At 41.5% G+C, this 14640-nt stretch overlaps 1 protein-coding gene across 2 annotated transcripts in view; it reads left to right on the forward strand.

Moving 5' to 3' along the window:
• The window catches only part of st3gal4 (ST3 beta-galactoside alpha-2,3-sialyltransferase 4), a 41525-nt gene continuing 26885 nt past the window's right edge, over positions 1 to 14640 (forward strand). For both annotated transcript variants that reach the window (XM_085795106.1, XM_085795107.1), the window contains exon 1: positions 1 to 312. The gene's annotated coding sequence lies outside the window, so the exon portion shown is untranslated. The remainder of the gene's footprint in view (positions 313 to 14640) is intronic.

Genomic DNA, 14640 nt, shown 5'->3' on the forward strand with positions numbered 1-14640 from the left:
AAAGCGAAGCAGCAAGAGCTTGCCTGAGGACTTGATGCCTGTCACAGCAACACCACCACCCCATGCTCTGACTGAACGCTTTCTTCTGTTGTTTCCGCTGAACGGTTCGGGCGAGTGAACTTAATACAGTTTGTCATCACACCGCAGTCCTTTCCTGTGATTCGCACAGAACTGCATTTGTCGTTTTCTCCTGGCCAGTCAGTCAGTCAGTCAGTGGCACAAAAAAGCAACGTGAACTTGGTCGAAACATCATTGTACAGTACAACAGGCTCGCTCCATGGATTAAACCTCATCTGTCTGGCAGCACTGCTGGTGAGTAACACTGTTCAACCGCTTTGGAGTTAACAGAGCTGCCTATATTATGTGCACGGGGACTTACAGGCTTGCAGGGAGGCATGGGACAGCTTCTGATCTGTTGCTGCCTAACTGGCCTCATTGGATCACAAGATGCCAAATTTAATTTGCCTGGCACGAGTCTTGATTTCAACATTGATTTTTCCCCCCCTCCATTCTCTCTGCTTGCAAGGGCAGTGGGCAGACTGTTGCTCACTTTATTCAACCACATGCAGTCATTATGTTTCCTGTCATCAGTGGGATTCTGATGTAACTTGAAGTGGAGTTGAAGTTACAGTCTGGCAGTAAACCGTGGTATCTTGGTTTTAAAAGCCATTTCTCAGCAACTCTAATAATCAGGCAGAGATACACAGCAGAATATTTTTGGCCAGTGTTGATATTTTGGGGTTGAGGGGGCTGCCTTGGCACTGTTGCACTGCTATCATTAGCAACATCTCGTCACCAAGAAACAAGATGTGTTTATATTTATTTATTCAGTGTTTTTCCCCCCTAACCTTTTCCTGCAAATGTAGCTGTACTGTATGTCTACATTTTCAAAAACACTGTTTTACATTATTAATGTCTTCATTTGTATCCCTTCATGTTCATTATAATATTATTTTTTCACATCCCAACATGAGACCAATTGACCGGGGTTGTCCCTGTAGGCTAATTGCCTCTGCAGTGAAGCACTGGTCCTTGAATCAGACAGTTGGTTGTGTTCTGGCAGAGAAAGGTGATAGCTGTGCTGATTGTGTCCTCTGGACAATTATTTTTGGCAAGCTCAGTCAGACTTGTGCACTTGTTTGAAGCAAATAATAACCTGTGTGCAACAGAGATTACCATATGAGAACGCCTAAAATGGGTGTGATTAAAGAGGGGGGGTTCATTTATAAGTTGAATCATTTTGCAGTATCAGTCAGTGACAAACTCCTTAAGGAAAAAACAGACATAGTTCATTGAAGACATCTTGTCCTGATAGTGACCTGATAGTGTCCGAAAGGAAAAGATAAATGGTAAAAAAAAAAAAAAAAAAGTCATAAGACATCTCCTGTTCAGCCTGATGGCTTTCAGTAGTCAAATCCTCATAGGATTTTATTTTATTTTTTTATTTTAATGTTTATTTAACAGAGACGATACATACAACATTGCCACAAAAAATGGGAAAATGTGATGCATATACAGTAAGACGTCTAGCTTCAGCTAATTTGCAGTCTTTGTCTTTGGTCAGGCTTTAGAACAGGATAAAATATACTGAATACAATATGCAATGAAACAAATACAGTGGATAATACAGTGAATAGGTGCCATGAATAAATAAACACAGCTGGAAATTTCAGATTAAGTTAAATTGAGCATTAAACATTAGTGGAGTGCTGTATTGACAATGACTTGAGAGAAGTTAATGTTCACATTTCTGCTGCTGCTTGAGCCAATGTTTAATTTTAACACTATGGACATGATGTCCTTGTTCCTGTCTGGACCTGTTGTCTTCACGGCTGGACAGTGAGCACACAAAAACATATATTCTCCCAAAGTCACCGGGGGGAAAATCTTGGTAGGTGTCTGAGGTGAATGTGTAGGCAGAACTTTTGGGAAATCAGTTGCGTAGACATGTGTCATCACAGAATAGGGTGCTGAAATCCAGCTGAACTCATACTGACCTGAGTGGGCAGAGAAATGTTGTTTTATTACACAGTCTACGACTGATCACTTTCACCAAGTTTTGTCTCAGATATTAGATTTTAGTTTGGTTGGTGAAATTCTTGACCATTAAATAGATAGATACTGTAGATGTTGAATTTGTTTGTTTTAGAGATTTGGATTTCAGGCTGTCGTTTTAAGTCACTGTAACATCAGCTACATAAGAGAGGATTTTTTTTTTTATCCACGGATGTTGCATTTAATGGGGCTTAGGGATATTTAGCACATGGCCACTTGCAGCAAACCAGCTAAAACACCATAATATGCCCTCTGCAGTCATGACTCACTTCTGCTTGAATCAATCAACATAGTCTGAAAAATATGATGAACAAAACATCTGCCCTCAAAGCATTGTGGCAAATGTAATCATGCTCTGGTGCACTGGTGTCTGTAGTGAAAGCCCCCAGGTCCTTGAATCTTGGAGCAGGGCTTTCAAAGATTTATTAAATTAAAAGGATGTTGTTGGTTTTTATCAAATTCAGCCTCGTAAGAGGACATAATTACCTAACCTCAAGGTCTTGTTTTGTAGTGGCTAATTAATTGAAACCTTTCTGTTATTCAAGATTAATGTACGCACTTGGCATCCACCTTATCTTCTTAATGTTGGAGATTGGCTATTATTCAAATCAAAGGTTTCACATCTACATTAATTGGGTTAACTGGTTCAGAATAGGAAACAAATAGAACTCAAAGGGGATTAATAGCATAGAGAGAAACTGATTTAATTAATTACATCCTCATCAATACAGATCTTCTAACAGTAACCCCAGAGTGCAGAGTGCAATATCCAGCCGTTAGTGTTTTTCTTACTGCACTCATGTTGATGACTGTGCTTCGCTGACAGAAAGAGATAATACAACAAAAATACTTATCTACACTTGTCATACAGTAGCTTCCAGCTTATGTAGACTGACTGTGTGACAATGACACGCCTAAACTGTCCCATGTCGAAGACTCCTCCAAATGGGGCTACAAAATACAGTCTAATTTCCTGAGGAAACGATGGCTCCATTGGGATGATCCTTTGTGGCCTTGACCTTTCCCAAAATTCATTCATGCTAGCCAATGATGAAAATACTGCAGCAGGAAACAATGGCAACAGAGAGCACAAGGATTACACTTTTAATTTAAATAATGGTTTTGAGCTAAGTTAAATAGGCCTGCTACCAGTGAAACTTGCAAAAAAAGGCAAGGCCTTTAAAAACTTTGAGTTCTTGGAGGAAAAGTTGCATGTTGTTAAGGTTGCTAAGGAACAGGAGCTTGGTGGTTTGTGAAGCAACTATAAGGTGATGGAGGGGGGAAATCCTCTGTGGGCCAGGCAGTGTCATTTAGGTTCAGCTTTGCGGTTTACACTGACTATGAAGGGCCACACCCATGTAGATGTTGGCCTCTGAAAAATACAGCCCCTGAATTGAGATACATTTAGTGTGTGATTAATTGCAAATGGGAAGGAACACAATGTCCAAAGAAATCTCAGTTTATCTTGGTTTATTACGTTATGTGGCAACAATCTCTGATGATCAACTGGAAGTGGAAACTTTGTCTTTCATAGAAGTGAACTGAGGAATTAGGAGCAGATTGATTTCCAAATTAGTAATAGTGCAAACATGCTCAGTCACCAAAGTTCATGCATGCACTATTAGTTTTATAGCCATACAAGTACACAGCAAAGGTTATTCATATTGGAATACAAAATTGTTACCATATACATTTTTACTATTAATTTCATCTAATTAATAATTAGTAATAATAATTCTGATTGAATTCTTGTTGTGAAATACATGTGTTTCGATAGCAGTCATCATTATTGAGTAGGCTAATTGGACATTCCTATACTAAACTACTAAACTAGTGGTTCACCTGTTGTATCCATTTAGCAGCATATACTCAAGTTGTTGTGAAAGTTAATATTACAAACCTTTCTGAAATTCAAAATTTCAACAGACAACTGAACACGTCATATATAGACATATATAGTTCCTTGATGACATAATGGAAACAGAATGAAAAAGAACACAGGATGGGTGGAGATTAAGAAACAACATCAGTTATGGAGCAATTATGAATGAGTCTCAGCAAAGGTGATGCAATGAAGTCAACCTTTTTTGTCTGATATACCACAGCTTCTTGTAAAAAGCACAATGCCTTTTTAGGTGCTAGATGTAATGCATTGTTTTCCAATTGTATGATACCAGTTACGTATATAGAAATGGTCATGGCATTTTTTCTCTACAGATGATTTGTCAATGTTTGAGATAGAGTGGCACAAGACCTTTCACCCACTTTTTTTTTGTTTTTATTAGCTAACTATAGCTACAATTTGCTGTAGCTATTGTTACATTTGTGTAGTTTACTACTCTTACATTTGAGTGTGGTATTATATTATTCTATTATGTTCAGTGTTGCCATAGTTACCTTGAAAAAGCAATCTGATTACTGATTACTCCTTTAAAAAGTAATTTAGTTACTTTACTGATTACTTGATTTTAAAAGTAACTAAGTTAGATTGAAAGTTACTTAATTAGTCACATTCAGCAGCTGCTTACAACGACCCCCGCCGGCTCAACATAAAAATGACAACCGTGTTTAAGGGCAGCATTTCAGGGGTGTCAAACTCTTTTTAGTTCAGGCGTTACAAACAGCAGAATTTGATCCCAAGTGGGCCGGACCAGTAAAATAATAGCATGATAAACTATAAATAAAAAGAACCTTTAATTTCTCCCTTTGTTTAAGTACATTATAAAGATATTTTGAAAACATGTTATGAACAACTTGACATGTAGTGATAAAAATATGTGCAATTTCAAATCACTCCCCGAGATGCAAGAAGAAAGCAGAAATAACCTCTTTTTACTAAGGTAAATGACAAAAAATAGTAACGCACTGTGACTTGGATAAATAACTTTAATCTGATTACTGGTTTAGAGTAACGCGTTACTAAGTAGCGCGTTACCAGCATCACTGATTATGTTATATTATTTTCCGCCAATTTATCCCAGCTGACAGGCTCAACTATTTCACCATTATGTTTACGAAATGTTTATGAAATTGGACTGTTTATTAATTGTGCTAAACTAACTACTTTAATATTATTACTTGGCTATTTAGCTAACTAGTTTAACCACTTACCCATTACATTTTCCTTTTTCTCTCTTTTTCCATTTTCCTAATTATTTGTGCTTTAATACAACCATAATTAGCCACTGATGCCAACCACTAAATTTTAACTTGATTGCTGTCAGATATACTTAGGGGAGACCGGGGCTGGTTGTCACACTTTTTACTCATGTACTAATTGCTCACCTTCAAAAAAAACTTTGAACAGTAATTCTTACATTAAATGAAAGCTTAAGGTCTTGGCTTGAAACTGGTATCCTTTTTGTCTTTAGAACATATTGCAACAAGAAGTAATTCACCATGAAAGACACTCTGACACAATGTGACAACCAACCCCATCACGGGGTCGGTTGTCACAGGGTATGGGGTTGGTTGTCCCTGTGGATGTTCAATAGGGTTTCAGTGATATATTAGGATTTTAAAAGAAGATGTGTAACTTTCTTGTTTTTTAAGCTAGACACACCAAATAACTTTTGAAATGAATACCACCTCTATAACAATCACCAGTGCCCCGAGAACGATCAAATTATCAAATCATTATGAATAAGTTACCTCATTTGGCAACAACAAACAGCATACCAAGAACAGGTAGCCTACATGTCCAATATTATAATAAGACTGAGGCAGGTGATCAGTTCTCTGAATTATCTAATGAGAAGTAAAATGAAAGAATTTGCAGTGCTATAAAATTATTTCACTGTGAAAGCCATTGTCACATGTGTGACAACCAACCCCCAGAGTAGTGAGACAACCATCCCCAACTGACCATTTAACAAACATGTTAAGCTAATTACCACATAGCTTTAGCTTGCTGGCTAAAAGATGACTACAACAAAAACTACCACTTTTGTTTTGTTAATGAGTGTTTTATTGTGAAATGACTAGTAACGTGTAAGCTGTTATTACAAAAACAACACAAACATGAAAAATTACTCTGACCCATAAAAATGATAAAATATATCCTCACCTCAGTGTTTAGTAGGCTATGCATTCAACAAAATGACTAATGCAAAATGAACAGGAAGTCAGGGCTCAAATTTAACATCAACATCATGTCACAGCGCCCTGTAGTGTGGCTGTAATAAGCACTGTGACAACCAACCCCGGTCTCCCTACTACTAGACATTTACTAATTAGCTTACTTTCCCTGCTTTCTGTGTACAGTAACGACACATAATGTTCAGGTGTTAGCTGACTTAATTTGTGGATATGTTTGCATTAATGAGGTCTTTTTCTTAAATTAGTGGAGTATTTCCATGTAACCACTGGCAACTGCAGAAGTCCCCCCTTGGGATATCTTGGTTGGGAATGCTGGAAATGTTTAGAGATATAAAAGCTTTCAGCGTGAGAAACTAATGTGTGGAAATCTCAGAATGTGGAAGATGACAAAGAGAATCAGGATACTGGAGGAAAAAAAACACATCCCAGAAACAAAATTGCCCTCACCATGACCACCACAGGAAACCCTGTAGAGGATCACTGTGTCTCATCCAGTGTATTTTATATTCTACATACATGTAATCATGGCTCCCTTGAAGGTGCCTTTTAACATTCAGATGCATTTAGGAACAAAAAAAGAAGGTTGATAATAGACAGCAATTTCTTTGAAAGCTTTCCTTCATAAAAGCGGTCAAAATGTTACAAATGGGCACTAGATTTAGCTTTTCTGACTGGATTAAAATCTGGGATTATATGTTTTAGAGGTGATTTTCTATTGTGAGCATAACACACATGTGATTTTCTTTGTCTCTGGCTGAGATAAATCAGCTGCTAGGTGAAAGGGATTTAGAGAAGGTCATTTTTATTTATGACTGCATTTTACTTTACCCATTCAGAATCAAACCAGTAAATCTGAGAATATATCTGTTTGACCTTTCCATGTTCAGACATTATTGATGGCACAAGGACAAGTTGTCACAGTGGTTTCTGTGCATCTGTGTGTCATGATATATTCTCTTAATAACTCAAAATGAATACAAAGTTCTAATAATCTGCAGTATTGATCATTGTGAATAATCATTATGTATTTAAAGCAGAAGTAAGCGATCCGGTCGTTTTGGCTAATGCTGCGTTCCAGGCAGGCTTTTGAAACCGTAAATTACAATTTACGACTTTGTAGCGTTCCAGGAAACCTGCAACTCGCGTTTCCCCAACCTATAATGGCCACTCGTAACTTCCGACCCGTGAACTCGCACCAGATCGAACTGGTACGACTTCACAGGTCGGAAAAACACGAGTTACGGGTTGCCCTGAACGCACCATAACTTCTTGTCAGCCGATGGAGTTAACAGCCCCCGCCCTCGTCATGGATCTATTGGTCCTCGTCCCTACGTCACCACATTCACGCGCATCCCTTGGCTGCACACACAGCCCTTCATGCCGTTCTCTCTCCTCATTGGATAAAACTTGTAGGATACTGTTATGTTTGTTGCTCTCAATGAACACACCGGCATAGGTTTCATGCAGCTTTACTGACCAACTTCAGGTAGACATATTGAACACTGACATCACCAACATGTGACTGCATATATGGCATTGTGGGTAATGTAGTTCAACCACTACTATCAACACATCTCCCCTTCTTAAAGAAAATAATAACACATATCTGTTTTCTTCTGCCATGTCACCAACCTGAAAAATCTGCATAACACATTATACCAGTATTAGAAAAATATCTTATGCAAAAACATGTAACCAATAATCAGTGAATATTACCACACACAGTCACCACCAAAATCCCTCTTTTTTTTCTCTTTCTTTTTGTTTTAAAGAACACAACCCATTACATGCTATCAATCAGTCTGTCGGGTTTCTTAACAGTCCGTCTTGGTCTACTGGATATCCCAGGCACAGCAGGTCTGCTGGACACTTCAGGCACAGTAGATGCTGTAACTCCAGTGCCTGCAACATCCAAATGAGTCTGCTTGTCTGAACAAACCTGCTGCTGGTTGTCATGTGTCACTGCTCGCTTGGGTGAAGACTCAGGAGTATCCATGGCTTGATGTGACTCATATGGACAAAGATCATACATGTCCACATTTTGGCCTGGCTCGTGTGGACGAAGATCCACACGATTTCTCCTCCGAGACAGTCCATCCTCAGTCTGCACCTGGTAAGAACGTGGAGCAACTTCCCTCTGTACACGTCCTTGTACACTCCAAGTGCTTGTCAGATGATCCCATACACGGACCTGATCTCCGGGCCACAGGACTGGTAAGTCTTTCACACTTTTATCATGTTGCTGTTTTTGTTTCTGTTTACCTCTTTCCTTGTCAGCCTTGATCTTATGTGCACCTCTGGGTGTCAACAGCTCCTCCATCACAGGAAGGTTTGTGCGCAGGCGCCGGCCCATTAGCATCTGAGCTGGAGACAAACCGTTCTGCAGAGGCGCGCTGCGGTAGATCATGAGGCTCTTGTGGAAATCCTCATGTCCATCTTGTGCTTTCCTCATAAGATTTTTCACCACCTTCACTGAACTTTCTGCCAGACCATTGGATCTAGGGTAATGCGGGCTGGAAGTGATGTGATGAAAACCCCATTCCCTTGCAAACGAGGCAAACTCACCACTGGAGAACTGGGGACCGTTGTCTGACACCACTTCACATGGAACCCCGTGTCTGGCAAATGCAGCTTTCAGGAAAGTGATTACTGCTTTACTGGTCGTTGACTGTAATGTGGCGACCTCCGGATAATTTGAAAAATAGTCTGTGAGAACAATATTACTTTTTCCATTACAGTCAAACAAATCTACTCCCACCTTGTAGAAGGGCCTATCAGGCACGACGTGTGGCATGAGTGGCTCCACTTGCTGCTTGGGCCTGTAGGTGAGACATACTTCACAGGAAGCCGTGGTCTGACTGATGTCTTGATTCATTCTTGGCCAATACATGGCTTGCACTTTTCCTCCCCTAGATGTCCTTCATGTATTTTGCCAAGCATCTCTTTGCGCAGCGCCACTGGAATGACGAACTTGTTTCCCTTGAACACAACATTATTTACAACAGACAGTTCGGCTCTGCATGCCCAGTAGTCCTGAATCTGTCTGGGGCAGTCATTTTTCTGTGCTGGCCAACCTGACAATATTGCTTGCTTGAGCTTTTCCATTGTGTCGTCCAACTCTGTTGCTTGTCTGACGCACTCCATCCTGTCATCAGAAACAGGCAGGGAAGTGACGATCATGTTGACATAAGCCTCGATGTCTGCATTCGTCCTGTCATCTGCTCTTTCACTCTTGTCTACTGCCCGTGACAGAGCGTCAGCAGCGAACATGTACTTCCCAGGTGTATAGATCATCTTGAAGTCGTATCTCTGCAGCCGTATCAACATTCTCTGTATGCGCATGCGACAGTCAATAAGCGGCTTTGACATGATTGAGACCAGCGGCTTGTGGTCGGTCTCACCTTCAAATGCTTGTCCATAGACATATTGGTGGAAACGCTCACACCCGTATGTGCTAGCCAAGAGTTCTTTTTCTATTTGAGCGTAATTACGCTCTGCACTGCTCAGGGCTCTTGAGGCATAAGCCACTGGCTGCCATGCTGCCTCATGCTGCTGCAGAAGAACTGCTCCGAGTCCATACTGGGATGCATCAGCTGAAATTCTGACTTGCTTGTCTGGATCAAAGAACTTCAGCACTGGCTCCTCAGTTAAGAGTCTTTTGAGAGCCAGGAAACTCTCTTCCTGTTCATGTGACCACACCCACTCATTTTTCTGCTCTAGAAGACATCTGAGCGGTGCAGATTGAGTGGACAACATTGGGACGAACTTGGCCAAATATGTTACCATGCCCAGAAAACGTCTGACCTCTTCTTTGTTTTTGGGTCTGTCCATGTTCACAATAGCAGACGTCTTTCTGGGGTCTGGCTGCACCCCGTCCTCCGAAACGACATCGCCTACGAAGGTCAGCCTCTTTACTCCTAGTTCACACTTATCTCTGTTCAGTTTCAGGTTTACTTTTCTGGTGGTGTCCAGTACCTGTTTCAGCCTGATGTCGTGTTCCTCCTTGGTGGACCCCCAAGCAATGATGTCGTCCATCATGGTGTCAACTCCAGGTATGTGTTCGTATAACATGTGGATCGTTTTGTGATATACCTCTGGAGCAGACAGGATCCCATATGGCAGGCGTAGAAAGCGATAACACCCCTCTGGAGTGTTAAACGTACAGAGCTTTGAGCTGGCCTCATCAAGCTTCATCTGCCAGAACCCTGACGACGCATCAAGCTTGCTGAACCACTTGGCACCTGCAAACTGAGACATGATTTCGTCCCTCGTGGGCAACTTGAAGTGCTCCCTCTTAATAGCTTTATTCAAGTCTTTTGGGTCTAAGCAAGTTCTTAGTGATCCATTTTTCTTTTGAACGACCACTAGTGAGCTTACCCAGTCTGTTGGCTTGTCCACTTTTTGTATAACTTTGAGTTTTTCCATGCGGGCAAGTTCTTCCTTTAATTTTTCCCTTAGTGCGAATGGCACTTTTCTGCATGCATGGACAACTGGAGCCACAGTTTCATCAATATGGATTTTGTGCTCCCCCGGCAAGCATCCAAGTCCTTCAAAAACATCCTTGTATTCCTCCATGAAAGAATGCTGATCCCTGTGAGGCTGTGATGCAACCACATAGACTCTCTTGACCAGGTTGAGTTTTTCACAAGCTTTCAGGCCTAATATGGGCTGTACCTCCTGTGCCACGACCAACAGCTGAGCCTTCAGACGTCGTCCCCCATGCTCAAATGTTGCCACACAGCGCCCTTTAACTGGAACCGTCTCTCCAGTGTAGCCTCGCACTCTAGTCCTGGCAGGATAAATTTTGCTTTTAACTGTGAGTTGTCTGTAATCAGCCTCAGACATCAGATTTTCTTGTGCTCCTGTATCAAGCTTAAACGGCATAATTGTGTCATTCACAGTTATTGGCACTATCCATTCATCATCTCCTGTATCCTCTGACAGTTCCAACACATCATCTTCTTTGAGCAAGCAGTCCACAAATAATTCCTCTGGCTCTTCCTCGAGTGTGTGCACTTTCTTTTTCATAGTCACAGTGGCTCTGCAGCACTTTGCATAATGATTCATTTTGCCACAATTATTGCAAGTGTTACCAAATGCTAGACATTTGTTTGGCAGGTGTGCACCTCCACATCTTTTACAGGCGTCTGCGTGTCTTTGTCTTGGGAATCTTTTTGCCGGCCGGCCATCTGCTTTTACAGCGTGCACAGCCGCGCCGTTCCTCCGCAGCTCCTTCGCAGCTCCTTCGCCTGCGCCCGTGTGGTCTCTGCAGCTCTGCACATTTGCACTGCCTTCTCCATAAGTCTTTTTCACGCAGCAGCCGTTCCCTCAGTGCGGTGTCTGGTATTCCCGTGGCTATTTTATCCTTAATGAGTTGGTCTTTTAAATCGCCGAATTCACATGACTTGGCCAATGTAAGCAGCTCCGCATAATAGCCTACTGATCAAAACTCACTCCTTGTTTCTGATCACAAATAAAAAACTTGTATCTCTCGTATGTGACGTTTGTGCTTGGTACAAAGTACTCCTCAAACTTCGTCATTAAGACATCTAGTTCCAGCTCACCGTCACTTATGTGGAAACTGTTGTATATTTCCAGAGCCTCTTCGCCGATCACATGGAGGAGAATGGGCGCTTTTTTCTTCTCGTCGTCTCCGCCCGCTCCACTTGCATCCAGGTAAATGTTGAATCTCTGCTTAAACCGTTTCCAATTTTCAGCGAGATTGCCATCAAACCTCATCGATGACGGTGGAGTGAGTAAGTTATCCATGGCGTTGCTCTGTCTTTTTCAGGTGAACTCGCGTCGACCGCTATCAGCTGTGTTGCCGCTAGCTGTAACGTTAGCCTGCTGCTAACAGCGCTTCCGGCTTGTCCAACTGCTGCTTTTCCGTCTCGCTCTTCGGCGAAGCTCTCCCTCTGTCCGCTAATCTCAACGCGGACCGCGAGAGTCCATTCCTGACACCATGTTATGTTTGTTGCTCTCAATGAACACACCGGCATAGGTTTCATGCAGCTTTACTGACCAACTTCAGGTAGACATATTGAACACTGACGTCACCAACATGTGACTGCATATATGGCATTGTGGGTAATGTAGTTCAACCACTACTATCAACACAGATACGAGAAATGTCTTCTCCTCGGCTCAGAGCAGAGCAGAGGGACTGACAGACCCGTGTTTCGGTCCAAACACTCTATGTAAGTGATTGCTGTCGGAAGATATAACTATTTAAGACTTATATTAACACAAATATATCGCTTACTTCTGCTTTAACCAACTCAACACAATAATCAGAGCCGGTTCAGACCTCCATGGGGCCCTAGGCAAAATTCTGCGAAGGGGCCCTCCTAACTGAACACCAAAAATTTTCAACAGTCGCACCTGACACCCAGTGTTTCCACTCATCCCCCCTTTAAAATTGCACTGTTGGTCTAACTAAGAATAAATTCAAAACAAATCAAACTAAATGTGTAAACAAACAATCATACAGTCTTACATGTTGGGCATGCCTGTTAATGTTTGAAATAACTCACCATTAAATAAAACTAAAATATAGATAAGGCTACTATTAATTCAGCTCCATCAAATTGGCTGCACTTGTTTTACTTTCATATACTTCAAATGTAGATAATTATGTATATTATTATTTATTTTATATATATATATATATATATATATATATATATATATATATATATATATATATATATATATATATATATATTTAGCACCATTGTCACAATATTTAACAAGTTTTATTTAATTCACTAAGATATCTGCATCTACTGTATATTTGCCTGTATCCAAGCAACCAAATTCAATCTTAGTCAATATTTATCCCTTACTTTCCGTTTTGTATGAGTGCAGTTATAACTACACTACAACTAAAATCATAGAAGCCAGCAAGACGCACACAGAGACCGGGGTTCACCCAGGGCTCACCGCTCTGTTGATGCAGGTCAAAGACGGACTAGTCCCTCCCACTCTCCCACCCGGAGAGCAGAGTTACCTGACTGCTGATCCCGCAGGTCATTGTCAGCTGTTTCTTCCCCCTTAATTCCCCAAGGGATAACTCTGCTTCATCGTGGCGTGCTTAACGCTGTCTTGCTAGGAATCCAGTAGGCCAACACGTGCGTGACGGACGGTCACGTCGTCAGGTTTTTGTTTTTTTTTTCCACGGGGCCTCTATTATTTTGCGGGGCCCTACGCAACGTGCGTAGTGTGCGTATTGGGTGAACCGGTACTGACAATAATACCAACCAAATCCAGAGCTCCTATTAATTCATCCCAAGTACGTTGACAAAAATTAGCATCTGTATTATTGGGGTCAATTAATGTCAACATGAGTGTAATGAGTGTAAAATACTCTAGTATGGAGTTGTCCTGATTCTGTTACAGTATCGGAAATGCCTCTTCTGCAGAAAATGCCAGCATCGGTATAAGTGACTACTGGAGTCCAGGCACTGCTCCGATACCACGTCTATTAGAAATAGAAAAATGTCAGTTTGCTCAGTTAGCTCTGACTATCGCTACACCAGAGCTGCAAACTCTTCATGCACTGGCCATGAGACTCACGCATTTGATTGGCTGAAATGCGCATCAAGGGCCTTTTTTTTTTTTTAGGTTTACGGTTAAAAACAGTTATGAATGTGCCTGACAGCTGATTTTATCTGCAATCTACTTGTTGAGTCTGAGAAAAGTCACTCGTGATCGTTTGGTTATGCTTGCAGAAACCGTGATGTGGTTGAGCTCAAGGGGGTAGATCCAAGGGGGCAGTTGTCGGTCTGAGAAGTGAAGCTTACTTGCGCGTTCAAAAAACTGCAATCCCCTCCAATTCCTCTGGGGGCTGGTGTCAGAAGGGAGCATTCCCCATAGAGCCCCATGTTAAAATCGCCGACTTTACATCCTCAGTTAACATGTTAAAAGCCTGGTGTCAGAACGTTTTTTCGTCTCAATCGATAGTTTCTACCCCCGCACACACTCTGAGGGGGGTGAATTTTTTTTTAACTCTACCGTTTTACTGTTATAAGGTTAAAACTCTGACCAATTAGGGTGCGGAAACGTTGAGTGACAGGTCCGAGCAGCTCCGTGGACAGCTGCTTCGAGGCCAGTGGGCGGGTTCTCGGCCGGCCAATCCAACATGGCGCTGTTCAGGCCGCCATATTTGAGTCACAAAAACGACTCCCCAAAACCAATGGGTGACGTCACGGACGCTACGTCCATTCTTTTTACAGTCTATGGGTAGATTGGACTACACGCAGGCGTAGCTCACAGTCGGCCATATGAGGACGGGCAACTTGCTCTGACTCTGGCTGTAGTTACAGTGCTGTAGATAGGTGATCCAGTCATCTGCACTAAAAAAACGATTCATAACTCTGTGAAAAATAAATCAGTATGTAGCTATTACTTTAACTATTTGCATAATGTCACTGTTACTTTTACAAAAAAAAATACATTATTAAAATGATCCGTGATTCTAAATATGCT

Source organism: Trachurus japonicus, chromosome 13 (assembly GCF_045865225.1).
Source record: "Trachurus japonicus isolate A0001 chromosome 13, Traja_1.0".
Taxonomy (NCBI): domain Eukaryota; kingdom Metazoa; phylum Chordata; class Actinopteri; order Carangiformes; family Carangidae; genus Trachurus; species Trachurus japonicus.